At 43.3% G+C, this 24,028-nt stretch overlaps 1 long non-coding RNA gene across 2 annotated transcripts in view; it reads left to right on the forward strand.

Annotated features, from left to right (window-relative positions):
* The first annotated feature begins 129 nt into the window (after positions 1-129).
* Positions 130-24,028, forward strand: part of LOC142826446 (uncharacterized) — a 27,685-nt gene continuing 3,786 nt past the window's right edge. For both annotated transcript variants that reach the window (XR_012900565.1, XR_012900564.1), the window contains exons 1-2: positions 130-391; positions 20,346-20,477. This is a non-coding gene — a long non-coding RNA (uncharacterized LOC142826446). The remainder of the gene's footprint in view (positions 392-20,345; positions 20,478-24,028) is intronic.

A 24,028-nucleotide genomic window follows, 5' to 3' on the forward strand; every position in this document is an offset into this window, starting at 1 on the left:
GCGGAGTGGGGAAGCGGAAGGGGCGGGGCTTCCGGCGGAAGGGGTGGTGTTGGAGCTACCGTTGGTTCCCTGGGCCGCTCGCGCAGCCGCGGGGAGCGTTGACGCAAGGGAACGGCCCTATGGAAGGCCAGTGGCCTGCCTTGCACTCTGCGGGGTTTCCCTGCGCTCGGCAGGGGCGCGGGCGCGTGGCGGTAGCTCTGCCCCCCTCGCGCCTGCTTGGGCGCTGCGTGTTTGTAGCCCAGGCGGCGGTGACAAGTTTGACTCCGAACTGAAAGGCTAAACCTGTTTCGCTCAGACGGAGCGTGGCGAGCCCGCTGCCTCTCGCACGGGGGTGGGGAGCCTGTAATGGGGCCGCTGGCCCACAGCAAAAACTAGTTGGGGCTGCCCACAGGTGAGCAAAAAAATCCCCCCAAACACCCAACTTTCTCAGACGTGCCCCCCCCCAGGAGAAAGATGCCCCCGCCATATTCCCCTTGTACAGGGGGGTAGTGGATTGTGTGCGTCAAACATGCCTCACGGATGGCGGGGGATCTGGAGCCCCAGTGCTCGGGGAGTCCTGAACCTCAGGGGCTTCTGGCCCCCAGGCTTTAGGTTCCTGACCTATGCTCTGATAGCTGCAGGGGGAGGCCCAGTTAATCTGTACAGGATAAACTTAAAAAGAAAAAACAAATAGTCTGGTAGCACTTTAAAGACTAACAAAACATGTAGATGGTGTCATGAGCTTTGTGGGCACAACTCACTTCAGATGAAAATCAACAATGCCTGGATGTAAAACTTCTGTTTCACTCTCAACGCATCTTGAGAGAGGAGCTAGGTCACAACTTATCTTTTGGGTTCTTAGAGCGCTTGCATACTTCAGTCTTCAATACATCCCACTTGTACTGAATCAGAATGACAGTCTGACCCTCAGAACAAAAGTTTTCTAGTAGGTATAAAATCATGTAATAGTAAGTGGAATGCCAGCTGGCAGACATCTCAAATTAACTGCGTAACAGGCTGGCCTTTTGTATGACAACAATTGAGAAGTCTTTGAAAGGTCCATTCAACCTTAATCTGACAAGAGGATGTCTTGGAAGAGTATATACACAAAGTAGTATCCAAAGTATCCTGTGGTGTACATATTGCAGTCATAAGTTTGCACTACATTTTGTTTCACTGGGTGGATGCCTCCTTTACTGATTTTGCTATATAATATACAAACTCAGAAATGTTGCTGAAATGATGGTATCTAGATATTTGTAATTAAATTCCAAACACAGTATAGTTCAGATGTTCTTTTAGTAAACCTCTTGTTGATCCAGTATCCTGTTAAGCTGTCAGAAAGTTTCTGTAGTGTAGCTCTGGGCACACACTTTCAACTTATTAAATCAATGGGAGTCATTTCCATTGAATGTTAGTAAGGAAACACAACTATGACATAGTTGGTACAACAGAAACATGGTGGGATAATACATGGTTGGAATATTGTTATAGAAGGGTACAGCTTGCTCAGGAAGAATATGCTGGAGGAAAAAGGAAGAGGTGTTGCTTTATATATTAAAAATGTACAGCCGGTCCCTGAGTTACGAACGAGTTATGGACCAAACACTTGGCCGTAACTTGAAGTGTTCGTAACTCGGATCCCATTGAGTTACATGGCAACCACGCTGTTTGTAAGCGTGGATCACGTTCGTAACTTGGGGACCGCATTTCTGACCGCTTTGGTCATAAGTGCAGATGGTCGTAAGTGGAGGTGGTCATAAGTCGGAGACCGGCTGTATACACTTGGACTCAAGTTGAGATGGACATAGGAGACAGACTTGTTGAGAGTCTCTGGAGAAGATTAAAAAGGATAAAAAATTAGGGTGATGTCATGCTAGGGGGTCTACTAGAAACCACCTAATCAAGAAGAAGAGGTAGATGAGGCTTTTTTTAAATAACTAACAAAAATCATTCAAGGCACAGGACTAGATGGTTGATGGGAGTCTTCAACTATACAGATACTTGTTGGGGAAATAACAGCCAGCAGGTCACAGGTTGTCCATTGTTGGAATGCATTGGAGACATTTTTTATTTCAGAAAGTGGAGAAAGCTATTGGGTGATCTGTTCTAGATTTGATTTTAATGAATAGGGAAGTATTGGTTCAGAAGTTGATGGTGGAAGGCAGCTTAGGTGAGAGTGATCATGAAATCAGAGTTAATGATTCTATAGAACGGTAGAAAGGAGAACAGCAAAACAAAGACAGTGGATTTCCAGAAGGCAGATTTTAGTAAACTCAGGGAGCTGGTAGTTAAAGTGCCATGGGAAACAAGACTAAGAGGAAAAACAATTGAAGACAGTTGTCCGTTTTTCAAAAGGACTTTATTAAGGGTACAAAAGCACACCATTCCACTGCGTAGAAAAGATAGGAAGTATAGCAAGAGGTCACCCTGGATTAACCAGGAGATCTTAAATCTTATAAAAAATGAAAACTGGTCAAATAGAAAGGATGAATATAAACACAAATCTGTAGGTGCAAAATTTGAAAGGCAAAGGCACAAAATGAGCTCAATCTAGCTAGAGACATAAAGGTTAACAAGAAAATATTCTTAATATATATAAGAAGCAAGAGGAAGACCAAGGACAGCGTAGGCCAATTGCTTAATTAAGAGGGAAAAACAATAACAGAAAATGTGGAAATGGCAGCAATGCTTAATGACATCTTTGTGTCAGTTGTCACCAAGAATGGATGCCTAACATTATGAATGCCAGTGAAAATCATGTAGGCTCAGAAGGTAAAATAGGAAAAGAATAAGTTAAAAATTACTTAGAAAAGTTAGATGTCTTCAAGTCACCAGGGCCTCATGGAATGCATCCTTATCAATAAATTAGGGAAATACAACCTAGATGGAGCTACTATAAGATGGGTGCATAACTGGTAGGATAAGAGTTCTGAGAGAGTACTTATCAATGGTTCACAGTCATGCTGGAAAGGCATCACAAGTTGGGATCCACTTAGGAAGGAATAAACAGTTTCACACATACAAAGTGGGAAGTGACTATCTTAAGAGGAAGTACTGCAGAGAGGAATCTAAGGGTCATAGGAACCACAGGGTAAATAGGAGTGAATAGTGTGACACTTCCAAAAAATGCAAACCTAGTTCTGGGATACATCAACAGGAGTGTTGTAAGCAAAACATCAGGGCTGTGTCTACACTGGGCCATTTATTCCGGAAAAGCAGCCGCTTTTCCGGAATAACTTGCCAGCTGTCTACACTGGCCGCTTGCTTTTCCGAAAAAACAATGACTATCTACTGTAAAATTGTCAGTGTTTTTCCGGAAAAACTATGCTGCTCCCGTTCGGGCAAAAGTCCTTTTCCAGAAAAACTGTTCCGGAAAAGGGCCAGTGTAGACAGCACAGTAGTCTTTTCCACAAAAAAGCCCCGATCGCGAAAATGACGATCGGGGCTTTTTTCCGGAAAAGCGCGTCTACATTGGCCATGGACGCTTTTCCGGAAAAGCATCCTGCCAATGTAGACGCGCTTTTTCTGGAAATACTTATAACGGAAAACTGTTCCGTTTTAAGCATTTCCGGAAAAGGGTGCCAGTGAAGACATAGCCCAGAAGTAATTCTTCTGCTATACAGGCAATCCCCGGGTTACGTACAAGATAGGGACTGTAGGTTTGTTCTTAAGTTGAATTTGTATGTAAGTCGGAACTGGTACATATTGTAGGGGAAACTCTAGCCAAACATTTCTCCAGAGCTCAGTTTTATTCTCCCACACCTCACTTTCCTCAGTCCTTTATTCTCAGGCTGAGGTGTCTGCTGAGAAAAGCCGCTCCGTGTCTCCTGGTATGCTGGGGGGGGGGGGGGGCGCTAGCTTTGTGTCTCCCTGGTCTGCTGGGGGGAAGCAGCTAGTGCGGGGTTGCCTCACCCCGTTTGTAAGTAGGGATCCGATGTAAGTCGGATCCATGTAACCCGGGGACTGCCTGTACTCTGTTCTGATAAGGCCTCCTTTGGAATATTGTGTCCTGTTCTGAGCACCATATTTCAGGAAAGATGTGGAGAAACTGGAGAAGGTCCAAGAGAAGAGAAATACAAATGATTAATGATCTAGAAAATGTGACTTATGAGGGAAGACTGAAAGAACTGGATTTGTTTAGCTTATAAAAGAGAAAACTGAGATGGGACATGATAGGCTATGTATTAGGCTATCACCTATGAATTAATCACTGAAGTAGATCCCTCCTCCCCCCATCGCTCTCTTTATTGTAGGTGCAATAAATAAGAGTATGCAATGTCGAGTTGCATACAAGGTAAAATATTATTTAGGAATTAATTACAAAAGAGGGAGAAATGGGGAGATAATCTGATGCAGATATAACAAAACTGGTGATAGTGACAGCACAAATAGGGACTTAAATCAAACCCTTTTGGCCTAGTGTTTTAAAATGGTAAGAATAGCCCCTAAATGCAGTGACTTTTCTCTCCTGAGGACTTGTTAGTGGCGATGGTGGAGGTGCCCAGAACCTTCTACCCTCATGCTGATTTAGAGCCCTTAGAGAGGAGAACTGGAGAGTTTCATAATGTTCTGTCCCAGACTGGCAGTTGAAGAGAAGTTGCAGGCTGTTGGTGGTACGGGCAGAATGTATGTTGGTGAGGATGGTAATCCCCTTCTTCCTCCACTTCAGATCTGACTGGGTATGTCCTTTGTTGCCAGGTGACAGCACAGACAGACCCGTGCACTGCTGCCACTATGGCAGACAGCACTGAGGCTGAGACAACACAGTCATTATAAAGTCACAAGGGCGGGAAAACCCTGAGGAGAATGGAACCCGTGTGACCACTTGGCGGGAAAATATGGTTTAGACTGCTCTCTGAATGGTTAGTGCATGAGGAGATCCAACATGGAACCCTAGCTCAGGGGTTACAGACTCCATGTTGGTTGTCCCAATTACTGACTTAAACACTGTCATAACATTATAGTTAACAAGGTAGAACAATTAAACCATACTGTTTCCTGGGAGACTTAGCTAAACAATTGCTGTGTAGCCTAAGCAATTAATTAAAGCCTAAGGCTGTCATCCCACCGATGTTACGTGAATACTTTTAATAAGTACCAACAGATCAAGGATGCCAAAGGTGTAAGAGGGCAATCCTCAAAGAAGTGCTTGGCACTTCCCAATCCTCAAGGGATGGTAAAACAGGTTCGATCTCTATTCGTATCTATTCACCGTTTAAAGTGCGAACCGCAATGAATGAAAACATAAGTCCAGGTATACATTTTATAACAACAGGACTATATTGTTTAACAAGGTAAAAAACACACAATATCTCGGTTTAACAATAACCCGGGGCCAGTCCCCGTTATACAATAACCTAAAGGATAAGAAGGGGAAGTCCCCTCAAATCCTTGAATATTACCAGAGTCTTCGACGATAGTGGAGCCACAGAAGCTGGTGACCTCAAGCCTTTGGCTGTTTTGGAGCCTTGGGCGAGGAACAACCAGGCGATCCCTCGTCGGGCGATTCGAGGCAGGATAGTCCCACGAAGGCAGGAATTGGGAACGATGACCGGCGATTCGTCTTCCACGAATCGTTCTCCCGTCAGCCCCTTTTCACGCTCTTCAGTAGCGTCTCGAACCGGCGATGATAGACCCTGTACTTAGCTTATCCTAATCCTAAAATAAAACCCTACACTCTCCGACGCACCCGTCGAACAAAGTTGACCGACGCACCTGTCGATGACATGTGGGAGATCTATCCTATTCTAAGAACTAAACTACACTAAACTAAAAGTGGGAAAATGACCTTCTGTCATGTAACCCAAGGAAGAGGACTAGAACACCATAAAGATGTTCGGTACCACAAGGATACCTAGTACCATTAAGATACTAACAGATTCTGTATATGACAAATACCATTAAGGTATTCTTTCTGAAAAGAGCCCAGGCTAGGATGCTCTACTAACCCGACAAAACACACGACGCTGCAGGCCCCAGCTATGTCCGGGAACCAGCACGAACTGACATTCGGTCCAAACTTATATAAGGTGGTCTCATACATATTCATTACCTAGATGTTTTAAATTGATTGGATATGGCAAAGATGCTTTTCCAGCGTGGTATGAATTGATTGGCTAATATAGATGCTCATGCATATTCATATTTATGCAAATTTAACTGACAGGTAGCTTAGGGTTTGAACTCAAATATTCTACCTGCACATTCTATGCCATACCCAACTGTAAAAGACAAATCTGCAAAGTTCCAGGTACAAAATGGAGTTTTGGACTCCATTTTGGAAAACTACATTTTAAACAGCTTCTCCATTATTAATGGTTTTACAAACATTTTCTTACAATTTACAATTCTTCACAGCATTGACAAGAGTACATAGTGCTATATTACATCACTAATATCCATTACAGGTGACAGGCCTTAAAATTTACTTAGATCTTCCTCTATTTCTGCCTTACACAGAAGAGAGAGTCAGCCTGGTGGTACATGTCTAATTACCGTTGGAATGGAGTCACAAATCAGACCAGAGACAAAATGTAGGGCCAAACCATATATTTTGAAAATAGGAACACGCATCAACAAACAACAAGACAACTGTAATTGTCCCACCCTATCCCATAAGAAAAGAAAGATAGAAAGGTTCCCGTACATAAAAGGATTATACGTTACAAAACCTGAAGGCGGCGATGGGTGCCTGTGACCTGCTACCCTGTGGCTAATTTGAAGCCGTAGGGGAGGATCAGCAGGGAGATCCCTCAAACGTAGATCGGTCCGGATTCTGGAGCAATCCTCAAGCTGGATCCTCATCTCCACATGTGTTGACACCTTTAGGATCCGCTAACACCAGTCCTTCGGCTAGATGCACGATCCGTAGGCAGGACACGTAGTGGATAACAACAGTCCCAAAGTCCCACAGCACTGGTCCCAGTTTCTTTAAAGGGAGGCTTCCCTCACACCTCAGGAAATCACAGCACTATGAATGGACTCGGACAGTCCTAGTCAGATTAGCACGCATGGTTGGAGCTTCTCAGGGATGACGACGACACACAATCTCGGAGGGATGGAGAAGAACCAACCCAAGCTCTTCTCAACAGAGGGCTTATAAAGAGTCTAAGGCAGGAAAACTGGGTTGGCATGAGAGGTGCAGAAAATAGGGTGGTGTGCACACAAAAAGAGGGTTGGGTACACAACCTAGATGTGCATGTATCATATTGGAGAGGAGTGCACAGGTATAGGGATCTGTGCACAGGCTAGGGGGTGGAGTGCAAAGCCTTCTGAGGCGATGCACTCTGTATAGGGTTTGGCGGGAAAAACTGCTGAGGTAAAATGGAACCCAGCAGACTCCATTTTGATTATTATCTTCTCTTAGTCTGGGTAACAGTTCCCCTCCTTGACGGTGACAACTAAATTACTGAGGATGGGAATTTTGTTGCACCACCATCACAGTTACAAAATATACAATGTAACTAGTTACAAGTTATTATGATTAACAGTAACAATGTAATGTTAGGCTTCTTCCTTTTAAAGTATAAAGGTATCCTTATGCCTCCTTTTAGATTGGTTACATATGTACACCGTTAACACAATTATATAGAATAATATACAAACATGCAATACAAAACTACTAATCAAAGGATTACTAAACATGGAAGTGATATTTTCAAATGGTACAAACAGTTCCTACCAATGATGAGATACAATACTGGTTTTCACATTTTTACTAATTTTATAGATTTCATCTATAGCATACTGCACGATGATTCCAGTCTTATTACCAACATTAGTTACTTCCTCTATCAGACCAATTAATTCAGGATGGTGGAATAGGGAGGCCATCGCATTTAAATTAGGTCCTATTTGAATGGGTTCAATTTCTTTTATGATTTGTAAATCAGTATGGAGCTGTTCTTGGGACGCCTTAAACAGGGTTCTCTCTACATCGCAACCTTGGATGTGAAAAATCTTACACAGACATAAATTGTTTACAACCGAATTATTTACCCAATAATAGGTATTTACAGTAAAAACTGGGCATAGGCTCTGGATACACACACACACACACACCCTTCTGCGATTTGTACTACCACCAAGTGGTTATTTGTGGAATCAGAGGGATGCAGATCATAATGACATTCCCCTGAATCTTAGTTGAGACAAATATGATAGTTTTCCCACAAACTATCTCACCTGCTCTACGCAAGCTTGTAGATTTACTGTCTTGATTATACGACCTTTGAAATGAGCCCACATTTGGTCTTGTAACGGGAGTAACAATGAATGGTTGACAAACAAGCCAAGAGGAATTATAGGATATATTTGTTCTTTAAGGGCATCCCGTAACATGAGTATTGATAATTGTAATTGCTTTTCTTTTAAATCATAATTAGTATTTACAACTGACCACCATTCTGGGTTTTCTTGTTCAAAAGCACTTAATTGAGGCCTCAGTAGTTTCACAAATTCAATTGGAACTTTTCCGGCAGCACTGTCTCTAATAATGTCTTTGGCGAGGTCAATCAACAAAGATTGAGCTTGGATGCATGCCAACACAAGTGACACATTATTTTGGATATATTCCATGGCATGTAATAGTATGAGGTTATCCTCCTTTTGCGCAGCAATCCATAATGGGAGTATTTTCGTGATATCTAGTTGCAATTTATCCAGGGCTAGCAAGGCATCCTGAACTGGATGAATTAGTTCTGCAAAATTATTGGACAGGGTAACTAACCATTGAGCCATATGGATTTGATCTATCGTATTTATTGCCCCTAAACTGGCTCCAGCTCCTCCCATTAGTTTGGCAATGAGATCTCGTTTCGGGCGCTTGGGAGTAAATTCTGGTTCCATGACATGTAGCCACCTATTCCATCCGATTAGTAGTGGAAGCATGTAAGACTGACATGCGGGGTTCAGCTTGATTGTGGAAACATGTAGAGGTATGGTGACCATCTTTATAGAGTCTTTAGGTTCCACCATCATAGTTTTGATGATATCCCTCTTAATAACATAGGGACCCGCATTTGTGATAGTTGGAGGATGGGCTACCGTAACATTTAGCTTATATTTGACCTCATAAGGCCCTCGGATTATCCAAGTGCCAGATGTTGTCGCCTTCATCTGCACATTTCCATTACATCCATGCCCGATCGTGTTGCTTCTCTTCTCCCATGTACAATATAGAGATCCATGGTGGGTATTGGACTGGGCGGCCTGTCCATATGGTCCACATGGAATTCGGCGATCATGTTTTTGTTCATCAGGGCTGAAGATGACAACAGGAACGCTCTCAATATTAGATGCAAGATGTACTATCTGGATGGTGATGTTCATGTGACCGGGCTTGACAACGGTGGGGCTTAATATGTCCATAAAAACATATTTGGTGTTATCCCATTGCTTAATGACTTGAAGGCAGTTGATGATACACCACACCGGTTTTCGATCTAGGCACCCAACTTGTTCAATATCAATGCTCCAGTCACATCCGCCGTGGGAACTTAGGCCCATATCAAACCAGTTAGGCGTGCTCAGAACTATCTTTTTAGATTCCTTCTTGGCTGAAAAGGTTAATTCTGAGCGGCCTGTCTGCTCGTCAATCACATTGAAATAACATTTCCCTTCTGCGGAATAGGCATACATTAACAAGTTCTGGGACTGGAAATGTTCCAATTCTACCACTCCTTGCCTATTGGTGATGAGGATTGAGGAAGTTTTAGGTATGTTCCAGTACCATAATGGTCAATGAAGAGCGGTACACCTCCAGTAGTCATATAAAGCAATCCTTGTCCCATCTGGACATATGCTGACACTAAAACTATGAACAGTAATTCTTCCATATCCTGGAAAACAAGTAGAAAGAACAGCAGTTAGTTTCAACCTTATGGAGGATTGTCTGGCACTTGGTCTTTTGATGAGGGTAAATATGACTTGTGGTTTACTATTTTTAGGTTTCCATCTTTTTAATTGGGAGCTATGGAACCATTTTTTAATTTTCCGCTTTCCTGAGGTAATTTTGACTTGATAGACGGTGGGTCCCACTTTGTTAATGATAAAACAAGGTCCCATCCATCTAGGATTTAGAAGATGTTGTTTTTCGCTTATATATCCGTACAAGACTCGATCTCCTACTTCCCACTCCTGGGTGTTAAAATGCTCTCCCAATCTCTGGTCTACCTTTTTGATGTTTTTCTTTAGATTCAGAGCCACTGTGCGTTGGATAGAAGAGATAGTTTTAAGTATTTGCCGTATATACAGGTTGGTTACTAAGCGCGGCTGGCATTCATCTGGGGGCACCCTATCTTGAATCCACCATTGTTCAGGAGTTTTCATTGGTCTTCCAAACAGGGCTTCATGAGGTGAGAACCCATTGGCACTTCTGGTCGATCTTATTGCCATAAGGATTATCGGGAAGTGTTCATCCCACCGTTTTCCAGATGAATTGATTACTTTCCACAGTGCCATTTTAAGTGTTCTATTTGAGCTTTCTACCAGCCCCAATGACTGGGGGTGACCTGGAATGTGCAATTGCTGGCATATCCCTAAAGCCGTGCATAGGTGTTGGATTACATTGCCAGTGAAATGCATCCCCTGATTGCTGCCCATTTCTGCTGGCAAACCAAAACATGCAAAGACTTCATTTAGCAGTACTCTGGCTATTGTCTTGGCCATACAATTTCTTATGGATATGGCTTCGATCCATTTGGTAAAGGGATCAACGATGACCAGGCAATATAAGTTTTCCTTTGCAGTCTTTGGGAGCAGTCCAATGAAATCCACTTGCAATCTATGCCAGGGACCATTTACAGGCTAATGTCGAATAGGTTTACAGTGATTGTCATTTTGGGGATTGTTTTGCACACAGTGAAGACAGTTCTGAATAAAATGTTCTATATCAGACTGGATATGTGGCCACCATGCTACTGCTGATAGTAGTATAAGGGCCCTACCATCAATCAAATGTTAGCCCCGCCCCTAGCCCCGGAAGTCCCGTCTCCCCTGTCACCGGAAGTCCCGCCCCTGGAGGGTAGTACATCCGGGTCAAGAGAGACAGGTGACCAGAAGTAAGGGGTGTCATGTGACCCCCTCTAAGGATTCGCCCCACCTCCCTCTACCAATCAGGAAGGGTTTTTCCCCTGTAGGACCGCCCCGCGAACCGCTTTGACCAATCAGGGGGGCAGTTCCAGGACCGGATGACCTGCCCAGAAGTGGGACGTGTGACCCCTCTAAGAACTCGCCCCGCCTCCTTCTACCAATTTATTTGTAATTCTGGGCTAGTATAAACAGTGATTGGTAATGTGGAGTCTGTACAAGAGGTATAGGACATTCATGATTGTCATTTCCAGAATTGCATAATGGTGCTGGAATGATACTTGGAGATTTGATCTTTTCTATTTTTGTGTCCTTATTGAGGAGAGCCAAAGTCCAATTAGCTAATCTAGGATTGCTGATTTGTCCTTCATTGATGCTTCCAGATATTACATATCTCACGGGTGTATGGGTAGTTCTTAATATCATGGGAGCCATACCGATCAGGCACTGCAAAAGTTGCATAGCCCATACGAGAGCTAAGACCTCACGTTCACATGGAGAACATAGGCGTATGCAGCATATTTATTTAGGGTATGCACCCAGAGAATTTTATTTTTTATTTTTTTGAAGGCAAACATTTATTGAATACTCAATCATAAAGGACATGCTGCGAGCGAACGCGGGCTTTCTATACATTTCTACAACATCTATATTACGCAATTTGGCGCTTATTGCATAATACAACAATCCATACTTTAAAACTAAAAGAGCATATCGTGATTAAATTAAAACTCAAAGCTACTTTTTTTGAGACAGTAGGGCACACCTGGCACACCCCCTGCGCACACCTATGATGGAGTAAACTGTTGTTCAACATCTGAAAGTAACCAGGAGCCATAAGCCACTGGTTTAATTGAAGTGCCATGATGTTGTAATAACATGCACCAATAACTGGTCCGATGGTAGACAGTTTGAGATAATAAGGCTGTGAAGGATCTGGATAGGCTAAAGCCAGGGGCATCTATTAAAGATTTCTTCAGGCCACATAATGATTTCTGTTCATCCTCTTCCCACTTCCATAACTGGCTTTTACTCAATGGATTGTACAATGGTTTAGCCTTCAAACTAAACTTCTCAATAAAATCCCTACAGAAACCCATTCAACCCAAAAATGATCTTAAGCTGGTAATATTGTCCGGAGCTGGAATCTTGGATATTAATTTGACCCAATCTTGGTCAGGCTGTCTTCCTTGAGGCCCCAACTTGACACCTAGATAAGTCACCTCTCTTTTTACTAATTGTGCCTTATGTGGGTTGATCAGGAAACCCTTCTGTTGTAGGATTTGAAGCACTTCCTCTAGCCCTTCATGTAGATTTCACGATCTCGTGTAGCAATCAAGATGTTATCAAGGTAGCTGATTATATGCTTTGAATATTTTGCATCCTTCCATACAGAGGCTACAATTTTATGGCATATACTTGGTGCATTATGAAAGCCTCGTGGGACTCTCGTGAATGTATACTGGCTTTCGTTGTATGTGAAGGCGAATTTGTAGTACAAATCAGAGTGTAACAGAATTGAAAAGAAAGCATTGGAAATGTCTAGCACCGTGCACCAGCATGCTGCTTCAGCGATGTGTGCTATGATTTTGGGATATTTTGCAACCACTGGCGTCATTCTGGGAATAGCACAGTTCAGATGTTGATAGTCTATTGAGAGACTCCAAGTGGTGCCATCTGCCTTCTTCATGGGCCAAATTGGTGAGTTGTACGTACTTTTGCAAGGGATCAGCACACCTTGATTTTAAAAGTGCTTTGATAGTGCTTCTGATTCCTTCTTTTGCTTCTTCTGGGAATCTGTACTGGCGTTGTGGGATAGGATCTGGTCCCACTACTCTGATGGCTGCATCCACCTTCCCATAGCTTAACTTGTGTGGAGCGTATACTGAAAAGTGCTTGTTGGTTATTTCTTCCACATCAGGATCCCATCGAGGAAGCTCTATTCTTTCGCTGGCCTTGATTGTTCCAATTCGGTGGCTGGCAGAAATCACAAATCCGTATTTGTTCTTTATATTCTCTGATCGGTACATCCACGATTAATTGGAACTGCTTCAGAAGATCGATTCCCAATATCCCAACTTCGTCCAATGCTTGCAATCCAATGACAATATTCCTGGTTGTTGATCCAATTGGGATCCATTATATGATTGTAAAGTTTTGATGTGATCAATTTGCAGCTTATCCATGTTAGGTATTGTTGATATGCACATTAAACTGGTAGAAGCTGCTGTATCCACTGGCATCTGTTGACGGATAGTACCAAACCTCCCTTTTAGAGTCACATATATACATGGTCTTCCCCATTGGTCTTGCTGTACGGGTAAAACCTCTTGCAGGGGCTGGGAAGCATGGCATCTTCATTGCTGTTCATTGGTGTTGTTATGGCTTCCGGATTCCGTTTAATGTGGAGCACAGCTATAGCTTCCGGGTTCTGTATGGATCCGACTTCTAGAGTCCGTGCAATATGGCGGCTCACAGTTCCGGTTTCCGTACGGCAAGGCGGCCTGCTTGATTCAAAATGGCCGACAGATGCCATGTTGCCCGATGATGCTGGTACTTCCTCGTATTGCGTAAGCCTTTTAAAGAATTCATCTGTGTTTAGATTTTTGAAACGTTCCCATGGCTCATGTTTACTATTCTCTGTGATGGTAACCTTCTCATTGCGCTGACATCCTCCGGTTTACCATTGAAAAGTCTAGGCTGATATCCTGGCCTTTTACCTTGATAATGCTGTTTATTTTCACGGTTATTAAATGCTGCCATTTTCCTATTCCGCATTTTATAACTAGGGTGAGCTAACTGGTGGAGATCAAAAATCTCCCTCACCTTATTTTCCAGCACAGACAGTGGTGTGCTTCATATGTCAATTGTTCCTTAGGCCAATTTTATGGCAGGGAGCAAACCTGAGTGGTGTGGAGAGAGCCAATAAAGAAAAGTTATTTATTAGTTCCCTAAATAGAAGAACTAGAGGACACCAAATGAAATTAATGGGTAGCAGGTTTAAAACTAATAAAAGAAAGTTCTTCTTCACGCAGCGTGTAGTCAACCTGTGGAACTCCTTGCCAGAGGAGGCTGTGAAGGCTAGGACTATAACAGAGTTTAAAGAGAAGCTAGATAATTTCATGGAGGTTAGGTCCATAAACGGCTATTAGCCAGGGGATAAAATGGTGTCGTTGGCCTCTGTCTGTCAGAGGCTGGAGAGGGATGGCAGGAGACAAATAGCTTGATCGTTGTCTTCGGTCCACCCTCTCTGGGACACCTGGTGCTGGCCACTGTCGGTAGATAGGATACTAGGCTAGATGGACCTTTGGTCTGACCCAGTACGGCGGTTCTTATGCTCTTATGTTCTTATGTTAAATTTCTTTCAGTTCAGGTGTGTCATAAGACAATGCATGTCCCCTCAATTCCCCAAGACCATTAATCCAAAATAACAATTTCTCATTGCATAGGTTTCTGGTCTTTCACTTTCATGTTGTCTCTCGATATTCATCCTTCCCATCAAATTGTCATAAAGAAAATAAACCTTATAGATGTTTTTGTATACTTCATCTAACCCAATGCAATGATTATTTACAATAGAATAAGGCAACATGTTATAGTCATCCCCAGTCATGCATTCACGCAGCAATAACACAAGATCTTCATGTATAAGGTTGGGAGTCATAGCAACCTTAGCCAGCCAGTTCATGACTGTGTCCCTAGTACACACTCCCAAGGATTTGCCCAGTGCTCTGGCCTGCTCAGAGAACAGTGGCTTGGTCTCCCTTTTAACCACAGGGTGATTACTCCCCTCTGTGGTGGTATAGGTGATTATAATGGAAGCCATGGCATCCTCTCCTGCATAGGCTGGGGGAAGCACTTGGGTATTTAGTGGGCTCACCCAAACCATCTTCAGGTCCCCAATGGCTTTTAGGTTTTACTGCCACTACTAAGCCCCTGGCAGTTTGTAACTGAGCCATTAAGGCAGTGGTCCCCAACATTTTGGGGCTACCGGGTGCCTGAGGGCAGGGCCGCGCACATGCTGCGCATCCGAGGGTGGGGCCGCACATGTGCTGTGCACCCGGGACCGGCACAATGCATGCGCCGTGTGCCCGGGCCAGGAGCCGCGCATGTGCCGTGCATCTGGGGTTGGGGCCGCGCATGCACCACGCATCCGTGGGCAGGGCCGCACATGCGCCACGTGTCTGGGGCAGGGGCTGTGCATGTGCCATGCGCCCGGGCAGGGAACGCCCATGCCCTGTGCACCCAGAGAAGGGCCAGCCCTGATCACTCAGCAGGTGCACATAAATGCCCCAGCAGGCACCATGGCGCCCGTGGGCACCGCGTTGAAGACCACTGCCTTAAGGCTTCAATCTCTACCTAGCAGGCTGAATGGTTTGCCTGCCCTTCTGAAGCCTTAGCTTCCTTCAGGAGTTTCCAAACTGCTGCCTGAGATTCTTGCAACTCAGTACCAGTTAGGGAGGCCACTTTCTTTGCGACTGTAGAACGAGGTTTACAGGGATGCTGAAAAAATGCATCTGCTTTTCCGATTTTTTTTTTTGGAAAAACAAACTCATTCCTCAGATGCGGCAGAGCTTTTCCAGGATACCTCTGGTATCCTGGAAAAGCTCTGCAGTATAGACATAGTTTGATAGAGCACCTTCTGTTATTAACAAAAGGGGTTGCACTGTCCTTACACTATACGACTTGAGAATTTTAACTTCTTTGATAGGTAAATCCTTCACCTCAGGGCTTGCTTTGGTACAAGCAAGACTGGCAGATGCCCCAGTATTTACCAAAGCCCTCTGCCTGAAATAAGCAAACCTCCCCTGATATTTTAGATCTATGATTGGTCTACACACTGGTCTTGGAAAATTGGGAGCTACGATCCCTTGAATCAGAGCGGCTCGGCCACTTCAGTATGTTTTGCTCACTGAGGTGCCTTGCTCTGGAAGGCTGGCTGATCCTTTCTGCACTGAAACCTGCTCTGCTGTTTTGTATTTTGCCAATTGGTGGAAAATGTCTTTTAGGGTGAGCTGTTAAACTTCCTCCCACAACTCATATTTCAACAATCTCTTAACAAGCAGTTTTCTCATTATTTTTATTTCATCATGACTGCCACAAAATATAAAATAGTTCTGATTGTAATTGGATGACCCCTTTTCATTTAGCTCCTTGGGTTTATTATCTATGTTGAGAGCACATATTTTCCTTTTCGTGGCTAACCCCGGATTTGCCAGTAGCTGCAGCTCAAATACTTCCCTAACTCTAGCCTCTAACACAGGCAATCTAGTGTTCTGCGTGTTTACCGGCCCATACCTAACTTGATAACAGGAGAGAAACCCTGAATGTATAGATCTCTCAAATTCAGGGGTATCATAATGAATCATACCATTCCACAGCACACCCAATCCAGCCATCCAGAATAACTTTTTCCTCATGAAGTGCATTTCTGGGTCTTACTAGTCTGCTGCCTTTCTGCAAACATTTTGTCTGTGATATTTTCAGATGGAAAATATAGCCTTAAAACACACTTGTATAACTCAGATTGGCTGGTCTGTTTATCACTAGTACATGATAAGGTGGGGAATAAAATCCTTGCCCGACATGCATTCTCATAAGACGGCAACCACATCCTCCTGGCTATGGTTAGGAGTAACTGACAACCTTGCCAGCCAATTTAGTTTGGTGTCTCAGGTACAAAGACCCATTTGTTTGCCCAAAGCTCTTGCTTGTTCTGGTGCTAGGGCTTTGCTCTCATGTTTTACCACAGAAGGGTGATGATTGTTATAACTTGTCACTGTTGTGACTACTAGGGCCAATGGCCCTCCAAATGACATCTCTCCTTCATACCCCTCAGGAGCAAAGAGCGTTAAGTGATGTTTACCAGCATATATTGGCAGCTTCTTCTTATAATACTCCATAAGGGATTCACTTACTCCCATACCAAATGCTGCCAAAGGGCTTGCTTGGATAGCATCAACCATACCCTTTGATGATTGCAGCTGCTGCTGCAATTTTCTTATTTACAATTGACATTCGGCATAGTTCAAATGTTCTGCTAGCAGGGTGTTAATCTCCTTCATCAGCTGCCTGATTGCTGCTTTTGATTCTGCTAACTGGTCTTTTAAACTAGCAGCCTTTTCTAAAGCACCTTAGACACCCTTGAAGAATTCCACACAGATTTCAACAACTTCCGCCATCAACCTTAGCCTGGACCAGTCCACACTAGAGATCCACTTCCTTGACACTACAGTACAATTACACAAGAGCCACATTTTCACCACTTTATACTGGAAATGTACCAACCGTTACACTTACCTACATGCTTCTTGCTTCCATCCAGGACACATTTCCCTATCATTTACAGCCAGCTCCTAAGATACAACTGGATTTGCTTCAATCCCACAGAGACAAACACCTACATGATCTATATCATTCTGAAAACTAAAATATTCACCCAGAGAAGTGAAAAAACAGATTGACAGAGCCAGATGGTATCCAGACATCAGCTTCTTCAAGACAGGCCTAACAAAGAAAACAATAGGACACGACTTGTCATGACCTATGGTCCCCAACTTACACCCCTCTCCCAGCACATTATCAACAATCTACAACCTATCCTGGAAAATGACCCCTCACTCTCACAGGCCTTGGAGGACAAGCCAATCCTTGCCTACAGACAACCCCCTAATCTCAAACAAATTCTTTCCATCAACCACACAGCACACCTCCATCATACTCATCCAGGAATCCACCCATGCAATCAACTCCGGTGCCAACTCTGTCCACACATCTATACAGGCAATATCATCACAAGACCTAACCACTAGAGGTTCATATAACTGCACATCCACCAATGAGATCTATGCCATCAAGTGCCAGCAATGCCCCACTGCCATGTATATTGGTCAGATTGGATAGCCTTGATGACAAAGGATTAATGGACACAAATCAGATATTTGAAAAGGCAACACACAGAAACCTGTTGGGGAACATTTTAACGTGTTGGGCACTCATTAATGGATCTCAAAGTTACCATATTATTACATGCCAATTTCAAAACAGAACTTAAATTTAATTTACTAGTTTGATACCAGCAATAGAGGTTTAAACAAAGACCTTAACTGGATTACCCACTACATTGCAAATCCTAATGACAAACAGGCAACCACTGGTACTTAAAAATACGTAGAATCCCCCCTATCAGCTTCATTTAGCTTGGGCACTCTAACATTTTTTCCTTCTCTTTCCCTCTCCATCTCCTCTCTCTGCTATTTATTTTGCAATCTGGATCCTTTAACTCCAATTTATCTGAAGAAGTGAGTAGTGCCTATGAAAGCTCATGATACCATCTACATTTTTTGTTCGTCTCTAAGATGCCGCAGGACTATTCATTGTGTTTAAGTGTTTTCAGTTACAGACTAACATGGCTACCTCTCCAAAACTTTTTCTGCAGCAAACACTCAAATGCAGGTCCCGTAGATGCTGGTCTAGATGGGACAGCTGCAGAGTGAGGCTAATAATCATAGCATTTGCTGCCTGATGTTCTGCAGTCTGCTTCTGGAGATCTTTTTCCAGCTTTTGTTTCTCATCAGGAGCCATTTTGGTCTGGGTTTTTAGGTGAGCCACTTGGGAGTTTAGTTCTCAGCTGACTGAAGCCAAGCTGTGTAGATCAAGGCCCATTTCTGTGCCTTTTTTTCAGGGCTAGTTTAGCTTTTAAATACTGAACCCATAAAATTGCATATTCACTTAATGAGTCTTCTCCTGTCAAGGACTCTGTCACTCAAGGATTTTTCCTGAAATGATTCACACTATACTTGATGGAACTTTTATTATTCAGGAACGTCCATCCTTGGAGCCTAAATAATTTTGATGCCATCAGCACTAAAGGATTGCTTACCCATCAACCCAAAGAAAAGGTTAGCAGGAACAGAAACTTCTACAGGCCCAGGGGAGGCAGTATTAGCCATTGTCTAGTACCACTAGGCAGCTCCCTCTCTGGGTACAGACTGTTTCAGGGATAGGGTGACAGGCAAGGAATCATGAGCTGCCAGCCTCTCTGGGTATGGCAGCCTCTACATTACAGAGTTTTTTCAAAAAAATGGCAGTTTTCTGAAAAAACTTCAGTTATGTCCACACTGCAAAATTGAAAGAACAGAGAGGTTTTTCCAACATTGGTAATCCTCTATGAGGAAGAAGACTTTTTCCAAAAGAGCTCTTTCGGAAAAAGGCGTGTGTGGACAGGGAGTTCTTTCGAAAGAAGAGGAAAGAGGAAAAAGCACAGGTGCTCTGGTGACCAGTTCATCATTAGTAATCACAGCTGAAATGCGAGATAGCATCCACACTGAATAAACGCTATCTTTCGAAAAAGCAGTTCGCTTTTTCGATGTGTTTTTGCAGTGTGGACGCTCTCTTTTGGAAGAAGTTTTTCTGGAAGATCTCTTCCGGAAAAGCTTCTTCTGAAAGAAGCGTACAGTCTAGACATAGCCTAAGAGGAGTAGATGATCAGTTTCAGCATTAATGCCTTATGATAGTTCCCATTTGCCCTGTTGCCATGGAAAAGGGCAGTCGATATCTTTCCCCATGCCCAGCCCTATGGTTAGACATTAACAAGGTAGTTGGAGGTACACCAGCACTGCTACCTGAGTCTCTGGAGGGACTACTGAAGGTATCTTCTCTCCTCCACTCCGATCAGGATTTAATTGAAAGGCCTGAGGCCACTTCTTCTGAGTGGCTTACCTCACCAAATGCACCAAAGAGAAACAGGAAACCCTCCCCAAGTCAGTGGACCATTAATCCCTGACACAGAAAATATAAAATGTCCTAGGATGCTTACTGGACCTAATCACGGCAATTACTCCTCAGAAGGTCCTGAGTTGCCACAAACTGTTACCCAAGGTACAAAGGCAAATAGGAAAAATAGGAAGCAAGAAAGTGACCCTGTTTCAGAAGATACAAGCACCCTTTTCCCATATTTGTCACTGGTATGGAATAATCATACTGGGAGGGTGCACTGAGTAATGTGATGAGAATAAAGAATGACACTCCAGCTAAGTTTAACAACTGTATTAAGGGATTAAGTTACAATAATTAGGAAAATGGGAGAATTCAGATTACAACCGAAAACAAAGAACAATCGTAAGCATCCTTAAATCAACAAATAACCGTACAACAGTGCAGGGATTCTATCAGTAGGGCATGTGGTCTAGGCCCAAATGCCCTCTTTGGCCAGTAAGAAGGGAAAAGACAACAGTAAAGAAGGGAAAAAGTAATAAACCCCTTTTACATTTTAGAGGTGCCGATGGGTGCTGTGCGCAGTCCGAGGTCTGGGACCTTCGACCCTCGAGCTAATTGGATGCTCTTGGGGAGGAACTCTGGAGAGATCCCAGCGGGGAACTTCAATGAGCAATGGTGGATCACTAATGGTAAGTAAATCTTCCCTTTCCTTCCTCACAGCCTTGATGGTGTTGTGGTGATCCGATGTTGACGGGAGTGTTGATGGAATGGAAAAAGATGGCTAAGATCAAAAACCACGCCACCCAGCAGCTGCACAGAGCCTTATTATATCATTTCTGTGGTGTGAAAACTCTGAGGTGATGAAATGCTCAGGGTCTGCTCAGGCTGGAAAAACTAGTTTTGGCTGGTAAAAACCAGCACAGCTCAGAGTTCTCTAGCTTCTGACAGGCACTCTGATCAAAATGGAGTTCTTAGGGTTAAAAGTTCACTGACTCCATCTCGAATGGTTTTCATAAACAATACACTAGAATCATGTTCAATTAAACACTTAAATACAAACCTATACATTGATGATGATGATGATGATATGTTGATACATTAACCCTTTATTCCGAACAGCTGCTAGAGTTCAGTTCCCCTTCTGGGGTGGCTCACAGTACAGGCCTCTTCTCCCAGTGACTAATAGAGCTGGGGGTGGCGGAGGCCCAGGCCCACCTTCTACTCCAGGTCCCAGGATAGGGACCCTGTAAGATAGCAGCTGTCTGTAACGTACCTTTAAATAATTGCATTGCTGCTACAATTCCATGGGGCACTTCTCCATGGCTCCAGCATATTCTTGACTCTTACCTCAGGTCATTGTCCTGGTAGAGTCCCAGCTACCAGCCCAGAGCACCATCTGCTCACCTTCAGATCTAGCAAGGAACTGCTCTTGCATTGAAGCTCTTCTTATAACAGGGGTCCTCAGGGCCTAGTCCACCCTGTCACATTCTCTCATGAGTCTATTTCTGAATCCAAAGTATTCTGCTACAATCTTTAACTCTTGTAAAGCAAACTTGCTTCTTTTCATGCGTTTTTCCTGAGAAAAAAAAATCATTTTTTCTTAGGTTGAGCCCATTGTTCCCATTGCTTACATAGTTGCTACCAGGCACAATGAATGCACCTTGCTTCCAAGGACTGCATCATACCCTTTTAACAAAATCGTCTAAGTTATGTCCCAATGTCCTTTCTAAAGTATGGTTACATTGGTCATATTGCAGCACAGTGAGCATATGATAGTGACTCTAACAAATAAAAGTGGTTAAAGGCAGAAAGAGAGGAGTTAAAGAGAAAATTGAGCTAGACAAAGAAATATTCAGCCTGAGGGCAGCTCAGTTAGTGACACTGCAGAAGAAGGGTGTGATGTGAAGGACCGAGGAACAGGCTGCAACAGGCAGCGTCTAGCTTGAAACAGCAGATGAAGAAGAGTGAAGAAATTGTTAGAGGATCCTTACTAAAGGATTCCCAGAAGACACAAGCAGATCATGGGGACTGTAAGAGAGAAAGCTGTGCTGTCAAACTGGGAAAACAGAATGAAATAAAGGTTGCCATTTGTGGGGGTTACAGCCCAGAAACTAGAAGCAAGTTAGAGGAGACTCTCTACTTTTATCCTTACCACTATGATTATGAGAAGAATGAGCTCCTTTAACTTCCTTTTCCCTTAGGCTGTTGTGGGCAGTTCCTGTATGGTCTTTGCTTGAAAACTAGAAGAGCTGCAAATGCCTATACACCTAGCCTCCTTGATAGATCACCATGGAGGTAACTTAGGAGAAAAAGAATGAGTAGAGGACAGGCCCTTCACCCCTGACCAGGTTAGAGCTGCAGGAAAATTGGTTGGTCCATTAACTCAGAGCACAGCAGGATAGAGGTTAGGGGTATGAGTTTCCCACATGCTTTGGCCCGAAGAGCCCTACATCTAGATTTGTTGTTGCTTTCTATGTTGTGGGTGCTTGTCTTATGTTTTCCTTTTCCCTAAGTCCTCTCACTCTTCCCCTCTCTGCTTTTTTCACACACCTTCTCCCCTTTTCTTGTCTCCTATTCTCTCTGCTTCTTCTCTCACTTCCCATTCTCTCTCCCTCCTACTCATTTCTGCCCCTCTTCTGCTGCTTTTTTCCTTTTTGTGTATACTTTTGGTTTGGAAAGTTAAAAGGTAAAGCCACAGTTGGCTTTTACTGAAAATATTTTACTGTCTTTGAAGATGTAGTTGCCAGGAGTTGAGGAATGTTATTACAGGTTACTGCCTTGAAATTAGTTTAGGAAAAGCAGTAAACAAACAAAAGAAGGATCAAAGATTGTGAAGTTTGTGTCCACACAAAGCAATGTTGTTTAAAGCAGAAGCTCATCCAGATAAAGTAAAAGGAGGGAAAAAGGAAAGAGAATGGATTTTCAAGGCTGTTTACCTGACCAGATCAGGAACGAGGGTTGAAAGTATTCTTGTCACGTGCTCACAACTCCTCTTCCTGCAGTAGTAGTTTGATTAAGTGATCATTAGAGATGTAAGAATGTTATTTATTTTTTAAAATTGTAGTTATTTATTTAGGCCCTGCCCTTCTGGGGATAGCTCCACTTGGGTGCCTTTCCTCCTCTTCCTCCCCTTCCCAAACACACCGTGCCAGGAGAATTCCAATAGCATAATTTCTTTGGATCTCCTGGTGGACAGGCAACCTGATCTCTTCCAGACTGAGCAACAGGCACTGAATTTATGGTTCCTGCCTTGCTTTTACAAGCAGCCACCGCCTCCAAATCCCTATCTTTAAGGCTATGTCTAGACTACATTGATCTATCGGAAAAAGGTACATAAATTGCGCTCCGCAATTTACGTACCTTTTTCCAGTTCTTTTTTCGGAAGAGGCTTTTCTGAAATTTGGCCAATCTACACTGGGCCAAATTTTGGAAAAGCCTCCTCTTTCGGAAGAGCCCTTTTTCCTCGTGGAAGGAGGAAGACAAGGCTTCTGAAAAAGTGCAAAAAAGTGGAAGAGCAGACGCATTCCCTGGATGCGGCGGAGTTTTTCTGGGATACCAGGAAAAACCCTGTAGTGTAGACATGGCTTAAGAGGCTAAGACCCACAACAGGAATAAGGGTTGCAGCTTGACTTGCAGCACCAACACACAGTCACATGCAGGTTGAGACAGTAAGAAACACCTAAGAAATGAGTAACTTACACATTAATATTACTTTTCCAACTGTGGCTATTATTCCCATGTTTTAGATAGGGAAACTAAACACAAATACAAATACATCAAATAGCTTGTTCAAGTCCATGCAATAAGCCATGGGTAGAGCATAGAATAGAACGCCACTTTTGCAGTTTTCTACTCTAGGCACTAAATCTACATTGCATCCTCTGGTGCTTACTGATGTAATTTTAACATAAGTTTTTTAACCAAGTCGCCTAAGAACAAGTGCTTCACATTTTCACTTTCGGGTTCCAATTTGCCACATTAGCTGGCTGCCAGTAATTACATCTTGGTTTCTCCTGACACACAATCTGGGCCTCCTTCTAACTCTTTGTCAGCATTCCTCCACAGCAGCTATACAAATGGAAGGCAGGTGTGACACTATTTAGTTTGCCAAAGGAATGTCTTTCTAGGTTAGTATATAGTAGTATGAGTAAGTTAATTGTAAGAGGTACATTCTTAAATTAGATGTGCACTTGTCTAAAGTTTTGTCAGCTTTGAGAGTGACATGCCAGACACCGATTTT

The sequence above is a fragment of the Pelodiscus sinensis genome, chromosome 1 (genome assembly GCF_049634645.1).
Source record: "Pelodiscus sinensis isolate JC-2024 chromosome 1, ASM4963464v1, whole genome shotgun sequence".
In the NCBI taxonomy this organism is placed as follows: domain Eukaryota; kingdom Metazoa; phylum Chordata; order Testudines; family Trionychidae; genus Pelodiscus; species Pelodiscus sinensis.